The sequence below is a fragment of the Lynx rufus genome, unplaced genomic scaffold (genome assembly GCF_022079265.1).
Source record: "Lynx rufus isolate CCGP_SWC_20201006 ecotype Redwood Valley unplaced genomic scaffold, mLynRuf1.p SCAF_6, whole genome shotgun sequence".
Classification (NCBI taxonomy): domain Eukaryota; kingdom Metazoa; phylum Chordata; class Mammalia; order Carnivora; family Felidae; genus Lynx; species Lynx rufus.
This window is the reverse complement of record NW_025814878.1, coordinates 82,507,672-82,513,671: the sequence shown is the minus strand read 5'-3', so window position 1 is coordinate 82,513,671 and position 6,000 is coordinate 82,507,672.

Genomic DNA, 6,000 nt, shown 5'->3' with positions numbered 1-6,000 from the left:
TTGTTCTGAGTTCTTAGAGTTTTCCACATCACAATTCTCTGATTTCCAGTGTGTTATTTCCTGTCATGAGTTTTTTTAAAGTAGTTTGTTTTTATTGTTGTTTTTCAAAAAGAGGAAGGCTGACCAAGGGTGCTTAAGGATATTTCACAATGCTAGTTCTTTCCTGCATACACACACACACACACACACACACACACACACACACATATACACATATACACACGCCCACACCCACAAGTAAGTACACACACATACACTTCTATATACGTACACTTTTCTTACAAAGAGCTGGACATCAGTCACAACTCCTCACACTGTTGAGTTACAGTGGCTTACTCTGTAGATACTGGGTAAAGAAGCAAAGAAAACAGGTAGACTTGCCCCTCAGCTTGATAGCCTCACTCCTCCTGGCACACCAGTCGTCCTTCCTACAAGTTACATCCTGTCTATAGACAGACTGGCCCAACAACAAAGTTGTATCTGTTAAAGTGAAACATGCCCAAAAAGGTGTGTGTTGGAGCAGAGGGGCATAGGGAAGGGGAGTGAGTTGAAACAGGAAAGCGGATTCTAGAAAGAGATAATATCCAACCCATCAAAATTTTATATATACTATGTCAGGCAAATCCTTGTGATTATTTTTACTTACATTTTGCTCTAGAAGATAGCAATATTGGCATATTCTAGAAAAGATCAACTTTAGTAAAACATCATTAAGTGAGAGACGTATAATTAAATGTTACTGAGAAAAAAATTTTTGAGTCTATTTCATACATTTAAGTTTAATGAAGTCCCAAAAATATAGAACCGCTACCTGCACACATTAAGTAAACACCAGCTGGGTAACTGGGTGGGGTTGAAAAAGAGGCACTCAACTATTTTAGATTGTTCATTCCTTATATACATTTGGTTTTATGTGTGAGAGTGTCACCCTGATTCGGAATGCAATGATTTTTAATAGTACTTGTGTCATCATTTTTTCTAAGCCTGCCGAATAATTTATTGTGGAAGAGCTAAAAAGGTGCTCTAATTTGCTAGTATTTCAAAGAATTTATTTCCTCAGGGAAAGAACTGGAAAGATTGGTTCCAAATTTAAAATATCAAATCTGGTAGTTTAGCACTCAAAAATGAGTAGTTACATGGAGTTACCAGTGATACTTTAAAATTCATATTCTGGCTATATGTACAGGGTTTTTCTGGGCAAAATCATCGTAAGTATACCAAAGTGAGATAACAGTCTTCATTCCAAAATGTTCCCCCAAATAACTTCTGAACCATATGGTAGAAATTTAAAACAGATGACTAAATTTGCTGTCATCTTTGATTATTGTCAATAATAAAACCAACAGAGAGAGCTAGACTTTAAACACTAATACCTTATAAATATGAACTTACATGAAACTATAGAAATACTCTCTCAAAATACTCTTTTTCAAAAAAAAAAAAAGGCAAAACCAGAGATGAAGGGAAGAAACAAATATTGAGTAACACTAATTGCCAGCCAGACACTGGGATAGATCTTTTACATACCTTAGATCATTTAACAGTATAGTTAGATAGGAAATGTTCTACAGCAGAGGTGTTTAGTTTTTTTCTAAGCTAGCGTAACTCTTGACTCACATGTTAATAATGCAAAGATTATTCATCCTGCCCTATGTTTCTCTTGCACAAGATTTTCTTTCTTTTAAAAGTTCTGTTTTTTGACTCATCATCTGCCCCAGGCTGTCTCCAAAAGATTGGTTTAATACCCTAATGAGTCATGTTCCTCTTCCCAGTCAACTGAGCAGGATATCAAAGCTTCTTTATCTTTCTGGGTGGATACAAAGTCATTAAGCATAAATATGTCCTTTGCCAATAAACTTGTGGGTTGGGTTTAGTTATTAACTTGGTGAGCCTCCACCCAGCAAACTATTCTAGGAAATAATTTGATGAGTGAGGTGTTTTATATTCATATTTCAGCAAACCAGTAATCTCCCTGAGTACTGCTGCTGAAGGCTGAATGCCCCGGAAAGTTTGCCATCCCATCTCCATTAGTGCACAACCACCGAGTTTGACAGATGAAAAGATGCGTTGTCAACAGAATCATTTTTTGTTTTCTTTTAAACGGCGTTGCCTTGCTTGTTATAAAGATCAGTAAATCTTTGTTCGTTTCAACTTTGATGAGGCTATGAGCTGTTGTAAAGCACAGAGCTGCATCCTAACTTAGGGAGTATGGAAGTGGGAAATTGGAAGTGAGAGTCAATGATGATCAAATATGGCCCCAAACTGAGAAGTTCCTCCTCCACCTGGACGAAAAACAGCACTGGGAGCATATACCCTTCTTTCCACTAAGAGAAGAGATTAGATTCACTGGTATGTTTTCGGTATAGCAGCCTGTGGTGTGACAATGACAAATGATACAACTTCTGTGCCACTCCTCCCTCCAACCAGACATACACTTGATACAAAGGAGAGCCTGAAGGGGTGGAGGGTAGGTAGGTGAAGCCTTGAGGGGACATAGCAAGTTGGGCACCTCCATTTTCATGGGATCAAATACAATCAGTTCTAATCTACTTGGGAGCTGAGTACACTCTCAGTTCATAAAACACCATAAGCAATATTTCATTTCCTAAATGCAAGGACATAAAGGAAATTTAATTTTTTTAGGGAAAAACTCTCCTGAAATCAAATGAGTTAATTTTGTATTGAATTCTTACCATGCAGTTGGTGCTGAGCCAACCAAGCTCCTTACATGCTTTTTTTTTTTTTGCTCACAAAAAGCTTACCATAGGTCCATAAAATAGCCATTATTTCATCATTTCAAAAATGAAAAACTTAAGACAGTGACTTGCCCAGAAGTCCACAGCTGAGCCAAAAATTAAGCCAAAGTTTTGTTTCTTTTTAAGAGCCAGAATTACTTTTTTTAATTTTTAAAATATTTTTATTTATTTTTGAGAGAGAGAGCGAGTGGGAGAGAGGCAGAGAGAGAGACACACAAAATATCTGAAGCAGTCTCCAGGCTCTGAGCTGTCAGCACAGAGCCTGATGAGAGGCTCAAACTCACAAGCTGTGAGATCATGACCTGAGCAGAAGTTGGACATTCAACCGACTGAGCCATCCAGGCGCCCCAAGAGCCAGAATTATTGACAAGTATATTATATTGTCCATATAGTAACCAAATAAAACTAATGTAACTAGCATGCAGTTATATTATAATTAGTTTATATTATGTTATAATTAGTCTTATAATTAGTTTGTATTATGTTTATATTATAACTTGTTTTGATATAAAAATTTTACAATTTTTATTTTTAAAAATCACAAGATGATGAAGTTTTCAAAGTAAACATTGTACAACAATGAAAAATAACTCTATAAAAAATGGCTAAAATTCCTACTATAAACAGCATCAAGATTCACTTTCAAAAGCAGTGATCCCACTGAAAACCACAAAGGGGGGGGGAAAAGACAAAATAAACAGAGATTTGACACAGGTGGGTTGTAAGGGCTCAGGTATTCTTCTTTATACTTCTCTCTATATTTTTATGTATGTTTAAAATATTTTACATAGAAATATGTTCATAAAAACCAGATCATTACTTATGCAGAACTTCCTCATTCTGTATTCTGGCCATAATCCTTTCCTTGACTATTCCCCAGGTAACCTGTGCTCTGACTTTGTGTCTACATCACAGGCATAACCAAAAAAAATTTAAAAAAAGAATATATATGAGGCAAAAACCTATCTTAAGTAATAAGAAAATATAAAAAGATGCTAGGGACAGATGATTTAATAAATTCTTTTAAAATCCCATGCAATATAACAGCAAAAACAACAACAAAGCTTCCAAATTAATTTTACAAATTTAGTACAAACCTAATACCAACAGATGAAAAATACAAAGAGAAGGCAGGAAAGGGCATAGGGGAAGAAGGGAGACACTAAGAGAAATTTAAAAGAAAATAAATTAAGAACAATATATTTATGAATATAGATGGAGACAAATGTTAAATAAAATTATGGCAAATTTAATTAAAAAGTACATTGAGGGGCGCCTGGGTGGCGCAGTCGGTTAAGCATCCGACTTCAGCCAGGTCACGATCTCGCGGTCCGTGAGTTCGAGCCCCGCGTCAGGCTCTGGGCTGATGGCTCAGAGCCTGGAGCCTGTTTCCCATTCTGTGTCTCCCTCTCTCTCTGCCCCTCCCCCGTTCATGCTCTGTTTCTCTCTGTCCCAAAAATAAATAAACGTTGAAAAAAAAATTAAAAAAAAAAAAAGTACATTGAAAAAAATCAACCCCCACCAAAGAAATTTTACTCTCATGAAATGGAAGGAAAAGAGTACCTAATATATATAAATATACACATGCACACACACACATATACACACATGAATCTTTCTCAACCATAGAAAAGAATGAAATCTTGTCATTTGCAATGACATGGATGGAGCTAGAAAGTATTATGCTAAGCAAAATAAGTCATTCAGAGAAAGACAAATACCATATAATTTCGCTCATAGGTGGAATTTTTCTTTTTTAATGTTTATTTATTTATTTTGAGAGAGAAAGAGAGAGAGAGAGGGAGGGGTTGAGGCAGAGAGAGAGAGAGAGGGAGGGGTTGAGGCAGAGAGAGAGAGAGAGAGAGAGAGAATCCCAAGCAGGCTCCATGCTTAGCATGAAGCCCGACGTGGGACTCAATCCCACAACCATTCCTTGACCTGAACTGAAATTGAGTTGAACGCTTAACTCAGGCACCCCTCATATGTGGAATTTAAGAAACAAAACAGATGAACATAGGGGAAAAAAAAAGAGAGACAAACCAGGAAACAAATTCTTAACTATAGAGAACAAACTGAGGGGTACTGGAGGGGAGGTGGGCAGGGGAATAGGGTAAATGGTTGATGGGTATTAAAGAGGGCACTTATTGTGATGATCACTGGGTGTTATATGTAAGTGTTGAATCACTAAATTCTACACCTAAACTAATATCACACTGTATGTTAATAAACTTGAAAAAGAAAAAAAAGAGGTATCTAATAAATCTAAATAAAAACTTGAAAAAGGGGGGGTAGCTAATAAATTTAACACTAATTCTTGATTTTTTTAAACATCCACAGTAAACTAGAAGTAGATGGATATTTCCCGAACATGGTTTTAAAAATATTATCTGTTGTATTAGTTAAGGGAACACTAGTTGCTGCAAGAGATAAACCCTAAAATCTCTGTGGTTCAATAAAATATGTTTATTTCTTGTTCCTAAGATGTCCAAACACTGGCAATGTCAAAGCAGGTGAAGAAAGGTGGTTTTAGGAGGGTAGTGTGTAGATGTACTGTCCACGTGATCATTCAGAGATTTAGGCTAATGGAGCCCCTGCCAACTTCATTACATGACCTCAAAGGCTACCTTGAGAACTGACATCTAATCAGCAAACAGGGAGCAAGAGAAGATGATACATGAGATATTTGTGACATGCATTATGTCAAGAAGTGGCACCCATCACTTCCACTAGCATCCTGCTAATTAGGGCTGACTCACATGGTTGCTTCTAACTGCAAAGAAGTCTGGAATGTGATCTATTTGTGTGCCAGGAGAAGGGAGAAACAGGTTTGCATAGCTAGCCAGCTTCTGCCAAGTTTATCCTCCTGGTCATCATATAGCCTTTCACTCTTCTTCCAACACGGAGTTATGTATCTTCTTCCCAAGAGAAACAGTTCAAAAGCCCATACAGTCACTGAATCTGACCTAGAATCAATGATCTCCAAGAGATGTTCTTTCTCTATCTGGTAATGGTGTGGTCTGAGAGTCCAGCAACCTATAAACTAAAATGATAAATTACCTGCCCATTTCCCTCACACACATATGTCACTCCATAAAAAGGGAGTCCTACTTTCCATATTCAACTCCTTTTTGTCTTTTATCCTCATCCTATTCTTGGTATTTGGAAATACTCTCGTCTAAGTAACAACCTCAATCTCTACTCGATAGCAAATTGTAGTTTTCATCTCTCAAAAGCTGCCTCGAGC